The sequence below is a fragment of the Ambystoma mexicanum genome, chromosome 2p (assembly GCF_040938575.1).
Source record: "Ambystoma mexicanum isolate Mex_15411 chromosome 2p, UKY_AmexF1_1, whole genome shotgun sequence".
Taxonomy (NCBI): Eukaryota; Metazoa; Chordata; class Amphibia; order Caudata; family Ambystomatidae; genus Ambystoma; species Ambystoma mexicanum.
In genome coordinates, this window is record NC_090923.1 from 571,508,424 (window position 1) to 571,527,712 (window position 19,289).

Consider the following 19,289-nt stretch of genomic DNA (forward strand, 5'->3'; position numbering starts at 1 on the left):
AAAGTGTGCAGGGGACAGGAGGATTCGACCTTTGGATCTTCTTCTTTTCCTTGTATCTTGTGGTGGTTCTGTGCCAAGACCACAGTTCCGCCCTGCACCTCAACATTTCTTTACTTGAGTGACAGAATTTTGAAAGTAAGATTTCAGAAAACTGGTGTGCACTAATATATTTTTTTGTTCTATGATGTTTCCTCTGACAAAACGTTTAACATTGTTTTTCAATATGTAATCTTTCCCATTGATTTGACGCTGGAAAGGCTGTTTACTGGTTTATGTGCCTGCTCCAGTGAAACATTGCCTTCCTGGGCAGCCCTCAGCAGAGGGCCCCAAGGCAAAGGGCAGCTCCTACAGAAGCAGCAGCGGATCATGTCCACCGGTGTCAGCCGGGGAAGCAGAAAGCCTGCAGCCATCAACCTGCTCCACTGACAAAGTAAGTGTGGTGTGGACAGGGAGGCAGCAATCACTACACCCCACCAAGCTGACCTACTTCTCTTAGCACTCTTATCTCTCCTACCTCACCACCCATAAGCCTACAATCAAATGCATGCACCCACAATCATATGGCAACTACACCTCTCTTACAGATGTGTTAGCTTCCCATAGTTGGAGATTTGTATCAATTTCTCACAAGAAAGTTAAATGTGTTGCTTAGTCTACTCCCACATCTACGAAAATCATATTGCTTAGCCAATTCTCACATCTACGTGATCTGTGTTGCTTAGCCTACTCTTACATCTGGGCGAATTGCATTGCTTATCCATTTCTCAAATCTAGATGAACTGTGTTGCTAAATCGACTCTCATATCTAGGCTAATTGTATTGCTTAGCCATTTCTCAAATCTAGGTGAACTGTGTTGCTTAGTCTACTCTCACATCTAGGCAAATCGTATTGCTTATCCATTTCTCAAATCTAGGTGAACTGTGCTGCTTAATCTGCTCTCACATCTAGGTGAATCGTATTGCTTAGACATTTCTCAAATCTAGGTGAACTGTGTTGCTTAGTCTACTCTCAAATTTTGGCGAACTGTATTGATTAGACCACTCCCACATCTAGGCTCATTGTATTGCTTAGCCATTTCTTACATCTAGGTGAATTGTGTTGCTTAGCCATTTCTCACATCTAGGTGAACTGTGTTGCTTAGACTACTCCCACATCTTTGCGAATTGCATTGCTTAACCTTTTCTCACGTTGAGGTGAATTCTATTGCTTAGCCATTTCTCACATCTAGGTGAACTGGTTTGCTTAGACCACTCTCACGCCTAGGTAAATTGTATTGCTTAGCCATTTCTCACATCTAGGAGAACTGTGCTGCCTAGACTGCTCTTACATCTAGGTGAACTGTGCTGCTTAGTCTACTCTCACATCTAGGTGAACTGTTTTGCATAGCCATTTCTCACATCTAGGTGAACTGCGTTGCTTAGACTGCTCTTACATATAGGTGAACTGCGCTGCCTAATCTACTCCCACATCTAGATGAACTGTGTTGCTTAGACCACTCTCACATCTAGGCAAATTGCATTGCTTATCCACTTTTCACATCTAGGTGCACAGCCTCACGTAGACTTTTCTCACATCTAGGTGAACTTTGTTGCTTGGACTGCTCTAGCATCTAGTCAAATTGTTTGGTTAGCCATTTCTCAAATCATGGTGAACTGTGCTGCTTAAACCGCTCTCCTAACTAGGTGAACTGTGGTGCTTAGCCATTCCTCACACCTAGGTGAACTGTCCCACTCAAACTACACTCACAGCTAGGCGTACTGTTTGCTCTGTCGTTTCTCACACCCCCACCCCAATCCCCCTAAAAAAACTAAGAAGACAGAACCCACATATAGTCTAGCAGACAACTACTCCAATGACAGAATGAATCAGGTCTCCCCTCCCCATGCAGTCTACCCCAAGCCATCACCCCCATAGTGAACCATTGGGCCAGCTCACTTCGATCCCAACAAACGCTGAGACTACCACCAACCAACAACCGGATTAAGACACGCCTGATATCCCATAACCCAACCACCAAAAGAAAACATGCCAGGAAACAACCACTCAAAGGAACCTAACTCCAAGCCATAGAGGAGAACAATCATAGAGCAGACAGAAATGCAAAACAACAACTCAAGAGGGCAAACGCTCCTGCAACCCCTGCAAACACCACCACAGGAAGCAATTTGCAAACGTGAGGCAAACAACCACTAACCAGAGCAAGCCACACGTAACAGTGAGGCAAGCAAACAACCACCAACAATGGGAAGCAACACGTAAGCGCGAGGCAAGCAAACAACAATCAACCATGGGAAGCCATTCACAACCATGAGGCAAACAACCACTAAATCACAGGAAGCCACTCGCAACCGTGAGACAATCTGATAGATACCTGAAGTACAGACAATGCCACGCCAAAGAACCAGCTGACTCAAGAGAAAGCAAGACGAAGTGACAACTGCAATGGAACCACAATAGACCTCCACGCCGCCAAACTACAGAACACCAACAGAACAGACATGCATAAACAGCACTAGAATAAGAGCAGGCCCATAAAAAAAGACTAAAATCACTATACCTTACACCCTACCTCGCAACAAATAGTCCACCAGAACAAACAACCATACACACAAGCAGGATATCATTACCTCAAAGAAAAAATGATGAAATGACTTGAAGATTGGGGAACCACACCTTCAACCCGTACATCAATAAACACCAAGAGAACCTCTGCCAACACCATCCTGAATCTCAGGAAGAACCAGAACAGGCCATGAACCCAATAAGAAAACTAACCGAAATGTTCGACAATGAAGCTAGAACAATTGAGCTTGCTCAATAACCGGCTCACAACAGGGAGAACCAGCAACAAACCACCCAAAGACACAAGCTATAACAAAACAAACAACCTTAAATAGGAAACTACACTGCAACCTAATCAATGCCAGATCGATGTCCAAGCAGGCAACCGAGATCTACGACCTACTCTGCAATGGGGGAATTGGCATCCTATTTATCACAGAAACCTGGCTTGTCGAAAACTACAAAGCGATCCTTCACATCTGCCTACCCAACAACTTCAAATGCATAGACGAGAACAGGAATGGGCAAAAGAGCAGAAGGACTTGCAGTAGCTTACAAAGAACACCTAATAATAAAAACAGCCGACCTCTTAAAAATCTATAACTGTGAGTCCTTCATCCTTCAACTTTCAATGGACCCACAATCAAACCTCACATTCTTTCTAATCTATAGGCTAGCAACGTCAGGAGACGCGCAAGCCCACAGGAGCAGGAGCTCCTCTTCAGCACTGCCGGAGCAGTGCCTTATCAGCTGTTCGACTGCCCGCTGCAAGGTAAGCCTAAAGGCTATCCCTACTAGCAGCTGCGACGGCTGCCGATAGCACGGATGAAAGTGAATGAAAATGACGACGTCTGTATATAAATATACAGACGTGATCCCCTCCAGTGAAGCACCGTTTGAATTCCTTATTGCCTTTGAACCCTTTGGATTTATCTTGTGCCAACATATGGACCCACGAGGCCGACCACCTCCTAAAATGGCCGCCCCCTTTACTAGGATGTGTGTCCCTGCTTGAGACTACCATCCACCAGCATCCAGAGCCCGGATTGGCTGAAGGTACATTTTTCTGCACCAATCGCACGCCGTCCCTCAGCACGAAGGCACAGGCACAAAGGCTTGTGTACCTGTCCTGAGCCTCATCAGGAGACGCGCGAGCCCACAGGAGCAGGAGCTCCTCTTCAGCACTGCCGGAGCAGTGCCTTATCAGCTGTTCGACCGCCCGCTGCAAGGTAAGCCTAAAGGCTATCCCTACTAGCAGCTGCGACGGCCGCCAGTAGCATGGATGAAAGTGAATGAAAACAACGACGTCTGTATATAAATATACAGACGTGATCCCCTCCAGTGAAGCACTGTTTGAGGCTTGTGTACCTGTCCTGAACCTGTCCAGAGAATGCCCAGAGGCCAAGGCTGATCCCCCTGTTGAAATCCCCTTTGGAGACCTGGTAAGCACTATAACCACGCTCCTTGCACCTCTGATGCATACCCCTTCCTGCTTTAATTCAACTTACCTCTGACTATTATTAAGACTAGAGAGTGATGCAGATAACAGGCGCCAACAGTGACTGTCACCATGGCTACCCTACACCCAAGTGCCCCTTCTTACTGAGCCTGCAAAGTTCCTAAGTGCCTTGCATCCTCAATGCCCAATGCCCTGCTATCCTGATTTAATGCCAGAACCCATGTTTGCCTTACCGCTCTACAACACTCTAGCTTGATAAACTACCTATTGGGGCAACTGCCCATCAATTGTCCACTGCACTGTGCCAATAACTGCCACAACTCTCACCAAAGTACGTGAACCCAGGTTCAATAGAGTGAAAGTGATTATCACATATCTTGGTACGCAGCCCAAATAGGTTATGGAATATATACTGATTGCTTCTTGCACACTGCATTTCTAGCCGTTATTGTGAACTTTGAATCTAGGTGAACCTTTATTGCCTATGTGTTTCTTGCCAGGTGCTGTCCCTTGCATCTTTGCCAATTGCTTTTATCCTGAATCTAAGTGCTGCCCCATTGCATTTTAGAAAATTGCTTCTATCTTGAATTTAAGTATTGCCCCATTTCACTTTAGTCAATTGCTTATATCTTGAATTTAAGTGTTGCCCCATTGCACTTTAGTCAATTGATTCTATCTTGAATCTAGGTGCTGCCCCACTGCATTTTAGTCAATTGCTTTTATTTTGAATCTAGGGATCGTTCCACTGCATCTTAGCCAAATGCATTAATAAGAACCAAGGTGTTGACCCACTGCTGTTTGAGCTCAAGTTAACTACTGTGAATCTAGGCATTACCCGTTGCATTTCTGCTTAAGTGTACCACATCGAACCCAGGCGCTGCCCCTCTGCTTTCTGCCAAATGCATCATTTTGAACCTAGATGCTGCCCACTGTATTTTAGCTTAGTGGTACTATTCTGAAACTAGGTGCTGCCCTATAGATCTGCTCTATACCCTGGCCAATTAGTTATTCACAAGCCCTAGCCAATTTGCCTTCTAAACCTGACTGTGTCATACTAGTTAGCGCTCCAATTGATCCGTACATTCAGAGCACCTGATCACAACCCTTGTCTACAGGCACCTCATACCTCCATCATGTACTGGTGCTTAACTACCCTCCTTCACCCACTGTACATCTACACCAGACGTTGGACATCCCAGTCTCACCTATATACTGGCTACTACACGTCCACCTTCACACCCGAGGCAACTATCCCCCACACCTTGTGGATTAATACTATGGTATGTGCTAACCCTTATCTGGGTGATCCGGCACTCCGGATACACCACTTTGCTACCAGACCTACACCGAATCAACCCTGCTCTACTACTAATAGAAACCTTAGACTAAACTCTAGAGCCATCCCCACTAAAACGCTGCTCAAACTCGAAGCTTTATAATAACTCACCTTCACCACGCAACATTATCACAAGTTCAAAGCACACCACGCTCCTACTACCCGAGCATCACATTCAGAAATTTCAGAATAGGAGCCCGACTGCGGACTAAAACTCCTCAGCCTCAACCCCACAAGAGAAATAAACACCTGCCAATGAACCAGGCACTAATCTGACCCCCATCATTCTACTTCACACACCCCTACCACCACAGAAAACCCCTTCAAACGACACCTTCATCAAAGCAGCCTTGGTGAATGCTAGGTCCCTCCCTGCCCATGCATTGGATATTGCTGACTTTATAACTTCTGAAAAGCTTGATCTCCTTGCGGTTACGGAAACTTGGCTAAACGTAGCTTCTGGGCCTTCCTTGGCTCTATCCATACCAAACGACTACGCTATCATTAGATGTGGTAGAAACACTAATCAGGTGAAGGGAGATGGTCTCGCCTTCATCTTCAAAAACACCTTCGACATCAGAGTCATTCAGGACTTTCAAATCCCCTCTGCTGAATCCCTGTCCATCAAACTACCATTATCACCCAACCACATTAGTTATCTACCGACCACATGGACCCATTTCCACATTCATGGAGGATATTGTATCCCTTATACCTACGCATACCAAACCCAACTCACAATGTATCCTACTTGGGGACTTTAATCTTGGTCTTAATGACCCTATGAATACTACTGCCCTTGAACTAGCTAACACTCTATCCGACCTTGGTCACGCCCATATCATTCATGAGCCCACACATATTAAAGGAAGAACATTGGACTGGCTCACCAACATTAATTGCACTATTGATCTTCTATCTAACGAACCATGTATTTGGTCTGATCACCACAAAATAACCTTCTCCATCAAAGCCACCACACAATGTCCTGTACCTATCATTGCTCCCGCCACCTACACCAGGAACAAGAAAGACATTACGCCTGACAAACTCCTCCCTTTATTACTCCCCCTTCTAAACAATACTGCCACCTCTGACCCCACAGTCCTAGTGGACACTTATAATCAGGCAATACTTAAAGTTTGAATACCATCACCCCTCTAAAATTGCAGAAACCTAAACCACAACGTCATCTGAATTCGTGGTTCACGCTGCATCTAAGAGAACTGCGCAAAATTGAGAACTGCAGAAGCACATTGGAAAAAGTACCCCTCAGTAACTAATAAAAATGAGCTACCTTTAGCATCTTCCAACTACAAAGAGGCCATTATACTTGCCAAAAAAGACACCTACAACAAAAGGATCATACAAGCGGAATCAAATACAAAAGAACTTTTTAAAATCCTAAAAGAACTGGAATCTCCTATTCCCCCTGTTGACAAATTTATCACAGATGCATTATGGTGCACTAACATTCAGAAGGCTCTATTAGACAACATAGCTTTGCTACAATCTAAAATCAATGCGAACAAATGTTCGTTATTTTCTGACCCTGAATACAAACAATATCCTAATAAGACCTCCACCTTTGAGCCTACCTGTAAACCATTTAGTTTCTCACCCCTGTCAATCTGGGAAGTGGAAAACATCATTAGGAAACTCAAACCCTCTAATTGCCAAGGTGACGCCTGCCCTGCTCCGATCATCCAAGCAGCAGCACATGATCTTGCCCCATTTATTACTAACCTTATCAATGCCTCCTTCAAAACTGGAGTAGTGCCTGATAACTTAAAAGACGCTTGGGCCATCCCACTAATCAAAAAAACAACTCTTGACCCAGCCAACCCGTCTAACTATCGGCCGAAAACAACTGTACCCTTTTTACTAAAAATATTGGATAGAGCAGCCTACTTGCAAATTCAGGCGTATTTAGAATCTAACAATCTAATGGGACTAAGGCAATCCGGTTTCCGACCAAGACAAGGCACGGAAACTGCCTTGATAGATCTCACCACTCAAATTCAAGCATTAAAAGACAATGGTAAATGAGCACTCCTCTTACTGCTTGACTTGTCAGCAGCTTTTGATTTGGTCAACCACCAAACGCTATGCCACCATCTAAAATCTGCAGCACATTTCTCTGACTCAGCCACATCCTGGATCAGATCCTTCTTGGCGAACAGAACTATGAGGGTCTTCTCTCCTACTGACTCTGCTGAACCTTCCCCGGTACTTTGTGGGGTTCCGCAAGGTTCTTGTGTGTCTCCCACGCTCTATAACGTCTTCACGAAGCCCCTATTTGATATCCTTGACTATCTGGGGGTCACGTATACTAACTATGCGGATGACACCCAGATACTCATTCCCATCTCGGGAGACTATGCAACTGACAGCAAAACCCTTAACGAAATCTACTCAGTAATACAAGCATGGATGGCACAACATGGTCTTTGTCTAAATGACGAAAGAACTGAGCTGCTTATCCTTGGTACACATGCTAAACTGAAAAAACTAAACACTGCCTTCAAATCATTTACTATAGATGGCAACTCCATTACCGTCTCAAACAACACTAAAACTCTTGGCATTTACCTTGATGCCACATTATCCTTCTCCAAACAAACTAATCCGGTAGCAACTTCATCCGCTTATACTTGTAAACTAATCACCTCCTGCAGGCTGTTCATTTCCACACCTAATTGCATCACACTTGCTAGAACTCTAGTCCTGTCCAAAATTGATTATTGTAACACCCTCTACTTAGGTACTAGCCGCAAAAACATTAACAAGTTAAAAGTAATTCAGAATAATGCCATCAGGGCAGCCCTCAACATCCCCAAGAAGTTCCAAATTTCTGAGACTAGACGCAACCTGCACTGGCTCCCGGTTGAGCATAGAATATCTCTCAAAACTCTTGCTTTAACACACAAAGCTAGGGCCAACCTTGCTCCAGCCTACCTCACCAACCAATTCATTTCTCATACGTCCTCAAGACCACTTAGAGTGGCTCAAGCAAACAGAATGTCCATACCGAGATTCAAACTCCATAACTTGGGAGGGGCTAGCTTCCCTGTAGGGGCATCAAAGCTATGGAACACACTCCCTGCTTCCCTTAGATCAGAACCCTCCTTCCACTTATTCAAGCGTAACACTAAGCGCTGGCTTCAGGATTTGGATAGAATGACAGTTTAACTTCCCGATCTTGGCCTATCGTCTGCCTTACTGTATTTATTGTAAATACTATACTGTATTATCTAACTGCATCCTCCTGTATTTACTGTATGTAACTGTATCTTGTATGTCTCTGCAATACGTATGTATTTTCCTTATCTACTGTATGTAACTGTAACGTTCTGTAACCTTCTTTTAAATTGATGCGCCCGTATGCTCTTGGGCCTGGCTGCGCTTTATAAATAAAATAAATACAAATACAACGTATGACGCAACCTTCGTAGACACCTTTATAGAAGAAGTCACAAATCTAGCCATAGAGCATAAACATCTGATAATTACTCAGAGACTTCAGCAAGATGAGAACCCCAACTCACAGAAAACATTAATCAAGCAACTCGAGACCACGAACCTCTGACAGATGTTAATGTTAATGTTAAAGGATATTTGTACCGCACACTATCAACACCGGAGTGGTCACCTTGCGCTCTGGCGGCTCTGAAAAAGGAGGGAGGGGGTGGGTTAGTGGGAATGAGCTGGAAAAGTGCAAGAGAGCAGTGATGTGCTTTTGGCAGCCTCAGACCGGTGGGTCCGTTGGCTGGGCTTGGGGTGTTTTACGGTCGGTAGTCGTCATGTGCTGTTTGTGCAAGTCTATGTGTGGTTTGTTTTGTTGTTGCAATGTTGTGAAGTTTGTGCAGATTGCTGCGTTTAAAGGCTTGTGGTTGTGTTTGGTAAGAGTTTGAGAGGTGTATGCAGAGGGATGAAATTGTTAGTAGGTTGGTTAGTTGGCATTGCTGTCCTTGTAATTATGGGATTCCATCTAGGTGAGGTACATGCTGAGATTCACATTTCTGTCTAGATGCGGCGCAAGCTAAAGTTCAGAATTCTAAGTTTGGTGTATGCTAATAATCACTTTCCTGTCTAGATGCGACGCAAGGTAAAGTTAAGAGTCCTTAGTGTGGCACATGCTAACAATCATATTTCTATCTAGATGCGACGCAAGCTAAAGTTAAGAATCCTGAGTGTGGCACGTGCTAACAATCACATTTCTGTCTAGATGCGGCGCAAGCTAAAGTTCAGAATTCTAAGTTTGATGTATGCTAATAACCACTTTCCTGTCTAGATGCGACGCAAGGTAAGGTTAAGAGTCCTGAGTGTGGCATATGCTAACAATCACATTTCTATCTAGATGCGATACAAGCTAAAGTTAAGAGTCCTGAATGTGGCACATGCTAACAATCACCTTTCTATCTAGATGCAACGCAGGCTGACGTTCAGTTCCCTACAGATGTGGTTCTAGCTAAGATTTGCAAGTAAATGAATATGCATCCCAAGGTAACATTTACAATCCATTTGGTCACAAGTCTTCCTAAGTATGTATTGTCCAAGTCTATTGCAGTCTGCTCTATGGAAGGTAAGGTAGAGTGACAGGGGCTTTCGGAGTAGAGTAACTGCTCTACGCCCCACCCAAGCCACACTCACAATTTTGTTGGGGTCTGCTGAATTCCTTGGCCTCCCCTGCAGACACCTGCAGACACATCTTGGGGCCGTCTCTATTGGAGCCGCCCTTTGCCTTGGGGCCCTTAGCCACGGGGGCTGCCGGGAAGAGGGCTGCCCTGGGAGGGTTCATGATTTGTGGCCAAGAGACCTATCAGGGTGCAGGGGAGGGTTGGGAGGCGGGATTGGGCTCAGGAAGGAGGGGAAAGGAGGAAGGGGACTGGAGTGCCAAGCGCGCTGAAATGCCATTTTTAAACACTTTTACAGTGTTTGGAAAGTTGGCGGGGCATCTGGGGCAAGGCTCTGGGGCAGACTCACCGTGGCCAGCTCCTGCAGAGTGATCCAAATACCAAAGCGCTGTTGCTAGTTTGAAGCCCATTTAACGTCTGCAGATTGGACATGGCGAAAACACCCACTTGGTACACAATCACTGATTCCCCTGCCCAAGTGAAATAGGCGTAGTTCCATAGCATAAGCTCTTGCTTCACTCGAGACTGAACTGTTCCGAGCCTTTACCAACCAGTGAAGCCCTCCTGCTACCGGCTTATTTTAAATACATTGAATGTAAAAGCATTCTACCCATTTTCTACTTCGTGGGCGAAGAGTTAGAAGACACTGCACTAATACGATCTACAACAATGGCCATCTAAAAGCAAAACAAATATAACCGCAGACTCTTGCATGGCTCAAGATTGATCATACTGGATATCTTTTGCAGGGCATTGTGCCCGGGGAGTGCTCGAGGGTTGCAGGAGAAATGCACTACGAAGACTCCCAGATCAAGGCCAAAGATGTTGAGCCCATTCCAAAGTGGTCACCCCCACTTCTCCACTGGTGTATAAAGGGGTACCATCGCCTGAAGAGGCTACGAATTACACTAGCACTAGTCCTCCACTTCACCATGCTGCCGAGCAGAGATTCTACACTGCCACAGGTTAATTTAGAGAACTGCTCAGACCAAGTCCATCTGAATTCATTAGGTACTGGCCAAAAGTATTCAGGCTTTTCAAAAACAATTCCGTGACTGCAAGCTACAAGGCACAGTCTAAGCCGTACATTTGCATGCTTTAATCCAAAGAAGTTTCAACTTGGCGCCAGGGCACAAAGCGTATTGCTCAATTAGCAATTCTGAAACTTGCATTAGGTGGATTCAAAGATCAAAGACAAAAAGGTAGAACAAAGTTGGTAGCTTCATTCAGACATATTGATTACTAGCCAGGACAGGCAACATTTACAGCTGGTCATGTGGAAAAAGAAAATGGAAACAATGTGTACATGCAAAGTAACCAAATTATATACCGTGTCATGTCGGGCCAATGGAAACAAATTTAAGATTAGAGTACCCAGAGTACTGGGGCCAGGAAGGCAATCACAAACACAACACCCCTTTCACTCTCAATTTGATTAAATGCCATTTTAACTAAGTCCCCCAGAGCAGCAGGAGAAACCAAAGCTGCCATCTCTGGCAGCTCCAAATTACAGTCCACCGAAATGGCCCTCCGACATGAATGACAGTGAAATGCAATGTCTTGAACTTCTACCTCATCGACCCCAAATGCTTAGGCATACCCGATAAATATACTTGGATTTTGAGTAAGTGGGGTCTTAGCAGCACTCACATCATTTGGGTGGGGTCTTAGCAGCACTCTCATCATTTGGGGTGCAGTCATAGTCCCGCGGACTTAAGGAAAGAACTGGCCCAACCCAGAGGGTCTCTGAACGCATTGCATGGTGTAAAGTGCAAAAGGTGGCAGGCGAGCCGAAGTTAAGATGTGGAAAGGGGGTGCAAAGTAAGCGTAGTGGTTGGGTGCTCCATTTGCATGTTGGAGAAATTAAAACAAGTACCACCACCCTTGCAACCAATAGAAACTGGAGAGCTAGTCTCCGACAAGGTAGTGCACTACATTTTGACCACTAGTGCTGCCTCCTGGCATGAGCTTTTAAGGGAAAGCAGCCATTAAGTTGAGCGCCTTGTTTTACCAACCAGATGCATTGCGCACAAAAAGTGAGCAGACATATGGCCGTTCGGAAGAAGTATGGATGAATGCGTACAAGGTTAGTAATTTGGTCAACTATTTATAGGCCGAACGAGCCATTAGGCACTCCTGGATGCCTCGAGGGACCTATAGGACTTCCACTCGCACCACCTGGGCATTGACGATATTCAAGTCACTAAGTGGGATGATACTTCTCAATGCTCCAGACAACCTTTTTGGATAAAGTGATTGGGTGTGCATGGAGCAGTGGTACTCAGTCTGATACTTCCGCAAATTCAGATTATGGGCAGTCTATTCAATGCTATGAATTTGCACAAGGCACTCAGTCGCACCATGTAGAGTGGCACAAACTGAGGTCTTGCTAAGAGTAGCGGATAAGACCCCGCTGATGGCAGAAGATAGCCGCCACTAGGAGCAGTTATGCACTTAGAACAATGCAGTGCATCAATGTACTTAGAACAATGCAGTGCATCAAACCTGCAGGGAAAGCATGTGCAACTTCCTGTGCCATCATGACATTTTTAAAAAGCGACCGTGGGCTTTTCAAAGGAAAATCTGCAGATGTAAATCTCTTCAGACCTACCTACCATTGCCGATATTCATCGTTTTCCATATGGGGAGGGGGGGGGGGGCATTTCCACGCCCCACACAGCCTCCAAACTGAAACAATGACAGCTCACAAAAGCAAAGCGTCGATAAAACCTTAAAATAGTTAAGAGCCATTGCAACACTAACATTGTGTCACGTCACAATACTCCAACACCAAAACGGATAAAATGCACCATACAGACCTAGGGGTCAGAATTAGGATTCGTAGCAGCTTCGGTGTATTGAGCATCACCCCTTATGGAGGAGCTACCTCTGGAAAACCAGGGCACAGCAAATCCAACTTGTGCACAAGATGCAAACTACATTTTTCCCCATAATAGGTTGTGCAATATGCTTTACTATCCCTTCCGTGGGTCCCTTCTTCCTTTTATAGACAGTCCCAAACCAATAAACATCCGACTGGTTTGTATGGCACCACTTGCTTTCAAGCCAACTAGGCAGGGGCGTTGCTAGGGGGGGGGGGCTAAGGGGGCTAAAGCCCCTGATCTTTTGGTTGTAGCCCCGGATAGAATCTCAGGAGCTACACCCAAAAGACTAGCTAGCCCCCAGTCCCAACAGTTTCGACATCAGCGTAGCCCCGGGTCTTTTCCAGACCTAGCAACTCCCCTGCAACTAGGCACCCCATGGCTGTAACCAGGAAATGAATAGCTCCCAGCAAAACGTGGTAAACGGAAGCCACATTGTAACCAATAGCCGATCAGAGTCGCAAACATTTTCGATGCAGTTTTAATATAACCAGTTGTATTTCCCGGGAATTTGGTAGTCCTGCTGCTTTAAAAACAAAGCTCAATTTGGCACACGCATTTCCTGCAAGTTTTCAACACCCTTGACCCAGCGCATTTACTAAAACATGGAGAGACCTTAAACGCACAATCATTTGAAGCAAGCTATTGCAATACTGGCGAAAACACTTACGCGTGCTGGTGTATGCCACTGCAAGGTCCTTCGGTTTCCCGATCACCTTTGGGGGAAGAATTTCCATCCCTAAAACTTTGTGAAGTTGTCCAAAGGCTGCAAGCCGCAATGCGTGCTGGGCGCTTGATGGTGAAATGGTGAAAGGAGTGACACACACAGCAGGGCACACCCTGGATGCAATCTTTGCCAATAAAAATCTTGGCACAACGTCACCACTCATCCAAATACTATGGAGTGACCACCTCATTATCTCTTTCGTTATCCAAATGCCATCAGAGCCACCAAAAAAAACTTGAAATATACCCACCTATTTGGAAAAGAGACTGGAGAACCATCAAGAACAGCAACTTAGAGGAGCAACTAGAAATCTCAAAGCCAGTGACCACATCATTGGCTGTAACAGATAGACGAAAAAGCAAAATTAATCCAGAAAGGGATTGCAGAAACAATAAATGCGATCTGCCCGGAAAAACACGCCGTCCCATCAAGAAAGAAGGCCGTGGCAAAATGGTACGCCCTCCACCTAAAAGTGATGAAAAGAGTTAACAAATAACTAGAACAAGAAGGGAGGAACAAACGTGACAAAAAAAAGAATCAAATACCTACTACAAATCCAAGCATACAAATCCGAAATTCTAAATAAAACCAAAAAAGAAATACTATAACAAGCGGATCGAAAAAACCACCAACTCTCAAAAAGAATTATTTAACATCATAAATGAGATGAGAAACCCATAGGGATTCAGTAACGCACCAACAGCCTCCCATAAATGTTACGATGATCTCACAGACCATTTTAACAACAAAATCACCAACATACACCGAATCATACAAAGCAGACCAGTGGACCAGACAACCCACCAGCTACCAGTAACCCGGGACCAGCTAACAAAATGTACTGCTTCCAACAAATGTCAAGAGGAAAACTACTAAGTTTGGTGAAAAAGAGCAACAAGGCAGGTTCTCCGATGGACCCCTGCCCTCAAGACATCTATAAATCTATCCTTGCACAAGCCACATCAGCAGAATACTAACCAAACCTCTTCAATCAATCCCTTTCAACAGGGAAAGTACCAAGAGCTTTCAAAATGGCCTACATCAAACCTCTACTCAAGGACACAACGGGCAATGTGGAAGACCTCTTAAACTACAGACCAATCTCTAACATCCCTTACCCGGCAAAAATACTAGAGACCTATGTTTAGGACCAACTACTGGAGCACCTTCAAAATAACCAACTACTGCATCAGGCGCAAGTAGGATTCAGACCGCAAGAGGAACTGAAACAGCACTAGTCTCAATATGGGATGACCTAAAGATGAACGCAGATTCCAACACCAAATCAGCACTGATATTACACGATCTCTCAGCTGCCTTTGACACAGTCATCCACAACATCCTAATAAAAAGAATCAAAGAAATAGGGTTCACTGACACAGCACTGCTCTGGATCAAATAATTCCTCATAGAAAGGACAGAATCGATCTGGTTAAATCCTTTCAAAACCACAACACAGATTCCTTCTCTGGAGTACCACACGCCTCCTCACTATCACAGCTTCTTTTCTACATCTACATGACATTGCTAATAAACCTTATCAAAAGACACAACTTGCATGCTACAACTACGCAGATGGTACACACATCATCTTCACATTCGGGGACACACAAGAAGAGAATGCACCCCTAGGAGAGTGTCCGAAGAAGCTCTATCAATGGATGAACATTAATGAACTCAAAATCAATCCTGACAAAACTGAAATCATGATTACACCGGAAGACAGCGGGGACGACCAGCACATTCCATGGCCAATAGAGCTGGGAAACCAACCAACACCATCCAAAGCTGTAAAAAACATTGGAATCCTCATGGACAACAAGTTAACTCTTGGATCCTAAGTGAATACTATAATCTGAAAATGCTTCTTCCTCCTACAAATACTCTTCTTCACGCACAAAACACTGGCCATCATTTCCCTCATTATGTCCAGGATTGATTATACTAACAGCATATAACTCCGAATGCCAGAATACCTAATGAGGAAACTACAACGAATACAAAACGCGGCAGCCAGCCTCCTCCTCAAACTCAGCAGAAGAGATCACATCACACCAGCACCCAGGATGCTTCAGTGGCTTCTGGTCAAAAAGAGAATCTCAGTCAAAGTCCTGTGCATAACGCACAGAGCAATACACGGCCAGGGAGCAGACTTTATCCAAAATAAATTCTACATCTACAAACCATCTAGAACCCTGAGATCTTGCTACAACATCTGTCTTGAACCCAAATGAGACCGGAAGAAAAGACTGGCTGACTCAGCATACTTCTACTTAGCCATGAATCTATGGAACTCCATTCTGAGGGAAATTCGAACCGCAGAGGACCATACAAAATTCAGGAACTGCTGAAAACCTGGCTCTTCAACTCCATAAACAATGAAGCCAAATGAACAACACCTCCTCATCAACCAAGCACCGGAAAAAAGAGAAGTTACCAGAAAAAACAAGATTGAGGGATAGGACCGGAAAGAGAACTCCCAACCCCTAAACCCACCACCGCGGCCAACATAGAGCTCCGGAAAAGAAAGGGTGATAAGTCAGAAAAGCTAGGGCCAGGGAAGTAGGTCAGGCAAAACCCAGGGATGGAAATGGAAAAGGGAGGGTCACCCCCAGGATTCCATGAGTAAGGTCAACAAGAGGGAACTGGACCAAACACTAACTACGCCCCTACTAGAACTTAACCCCTCAAGGGAGTTCAGTTAAAGAACTCCCCGCCCCGCTGATCACTCTCTGGGCTAGGAAAGGACATGTAATCGGAAATAGGGACTGCACTCACAATTCGGGCAACAGACAGAGTAGCAATGTAACGCTAGAACCCTTCCCGAGAGGCGACTTTACTGATATAATTAGAAAGGGCACACGGAAGAAGGGAAGATACTAATAAACCGGAAAAACTGAAGAAGATCAGCCACGGCCACTAATAACCCAAACTGCTACTAAAAATCAACCCTCTCCATACACCTCTCACACACTGCACTGAAACAACCAGAGCTCGTTAGCACAGCAAAACGCACACACTTCACAAAACTGCAACAAGGCATAGTGCACACAAGCTTGCACAACACCACATGACGTCCGCCTATAGAATATCACACCTAACCTCAGTGTACAGTACATCCGAACTGAAGCTGCCAACAGCGCATCAGAGCTCCCTTGCTCTTTCTTCCCCTCCTCCCACTTACCTACCCACCCTTCTTTTTTTTCACAGAACAGCCAAAGCTCTGAGAGACCACACAAGTGGCACCTGTGCGTGGTATAAAAACCTTTAACATTTTAACATTAACATGGGGAACCTGCAGGCGATGGTTTCAAACGCCAGCATGATCCATTGACTTGGCATGTCTGTATCAAACAAGGACAATAAACAGGTGACCTTATCACACACTTGCTTTTTGGTGTGTCTAGGGGGTCTAATTTAAAGAGTAAATTGCATGTTTGCACTTTCCTGCCAAATTCCCCTACTTGTGATGTTAAACATTTCTAACACAAAGTAAGACGAGAAGTGCAAAAAACAGATGAAATTGACTTAGCGCCTTTGATTTCCAATATGCATTTGAAAAACATGTGAATGCCTCCCGCAATTAATGATCATGGGAGCCATTTAAAATGAGCTTCCATGCTGTACGCCTGCTTTCATCAAGCTCTGAAATGTAATGCTGGTGGTAATGCAGAGGGGATGGGCAAGGCAGAAATGTAATTCACATTCCTTTCCCCAGATCCTCCCACAAGGAAGAGGGGTAAAGGAATGAGTAAAGTGAGTCGAATTCACTTTTACGCTTTCTTTTTCCTTTCTGTCAAAGCAGTCTATGCGGATTCCATCCTTTTTCCTTATGCCTGCATTAAAATCTCACGCAGGCATAAAAGGAATGCACTGATGAACTGAGGCAGTCGGCATGGTACTGTTCTTAACTGGAATCCGTGCCCGCCCCCACCCCTCCGCCTTGCCAGACAAATGGGCTATAGAGGTAAATCCAGGTGTGAACGCATTATACCTTGCTTGTACGACCCCATTTACCACTCCGCCCCATTTAAAATGAGATTGTTAGTCTTTCAGAGTTCATTAAACCTACATGGGATTTTTTTTAGGCTTTCATCAGATATACTCTTACAATTGTGGTGTAATTTATGAAGCTAAAATCTGACTCTTTAGTTTCACATGCTTTTTTGATATTTACAGGTATGGGGTGGGTGGGTGGTTCCCGCTAACAGTCTCCACATTGTCCTGGGTTCACTTCACCTGTAGCCTGGCCCTTCCAACCCTCGACCCCCTCGCACACACCACACCCAACGGGTGGCGCCTTCCTGTAATACATACAGTTATTCATCCCGCAATTAAAAGAGCAGCGTGTGTGCTGATTGCAGTGTGCCTTAACAGCGCGTACCTCCATCTTCCTTACATTCCGCTTAATCGGCCACCTGGCTTTCAATCTCATCATGGAATGGTGATACATTCCCCCCACCCCAGAGACACAAGGCACTGGGCCGCCGGTGCTTTCCAAGAATAGTCCCCGTGGATGCCGAGGCAGTGCTAATTTGCGGTGTAATGTCTCACTGGCCTGCTGAGCTTGTTCACTTCCCATGGCGGCAGCACGGCCTGGTAATCCGAGCGGACCCCCACGCGTTAGACCACGCACATCCGGGAGCTCCCATTCCAGGCTGGCCAGCATGAGGCATCCACACACGGCCACGGAAGTCGAGTTTACAGAGCCGGATCCGCCCCTAGAGACATCGATGGATATCCAAAATGCCAGTTAGGCAGGGTCAATTACAACCCAGACGGGGTATAAGCGAGCGCGCCTGAAAGGCTGGAGTAGCGGACATGGCCATTCAGGGATTTCCTGACAGACCAAGGCCTCTAAAGGCAGGTGGGGCTTTTGTGGTCAAGCCAAGAGGCTGACATGTGAATAATGATATGATAAGTTATTTATAACACGCTTAATACACTGAGGTTTCTAAGTGCGGATCCGGGGATCGAAACTGTGTTGCTCCGTGTCATAAGGAGTGCACCTAGCTGCTGATCTATAACTGTCCTGGGGCCTCATTACGACTCGGGCGGTAAGGGATTACCGGTACCGGTAAGGGCACTGGTGCCGGTAATCCCTTACCGCCCAATTAAGAGGTCCCTTTGCGTGTCCCTACCATAACGGTTAAGGAAGGGACCCGCAAAGGGACCTTGGAGGTAATTACGGTACCGCAAATTGCGGTACCGTTATTAACGCCTTCCCCATTCCCATTGAGCCCTATGGGGGCAAGAATGGGAATGGGGAAGGGCCAATGGTGAATGGGGAATTACCGCCCAGCCAACCTTGAAATAGGGCGGTAATTCCACCATTCACCATGGCAGAATCCAGCGTCAACCATGGCGCTAATAGCTAATAGCGCCATGGTTAACGCCTGGGTCGTAATGAGGCCCCGGGTCTCTAAAATGCTGTTGTGCATTTTAGAGGCGGGACAGTGCCCCGTGGGAACTTTCATTATGATCCCATGTCACAAAACTACTCATGCTCTGCATGAGTACAACGTTTAATAGCGGCCAAACCTCCTACACAGATCCACAATACTACTAAACCAGCAGTGATCCCAATCATAAAGGTGAAACAGGCACAGTCAAGAGATATAACTCCTTCACCTCTTGTAGCAACGTGGGCTGAGGGCAGGCTATACTCTCATGAAGTGTGTGAAG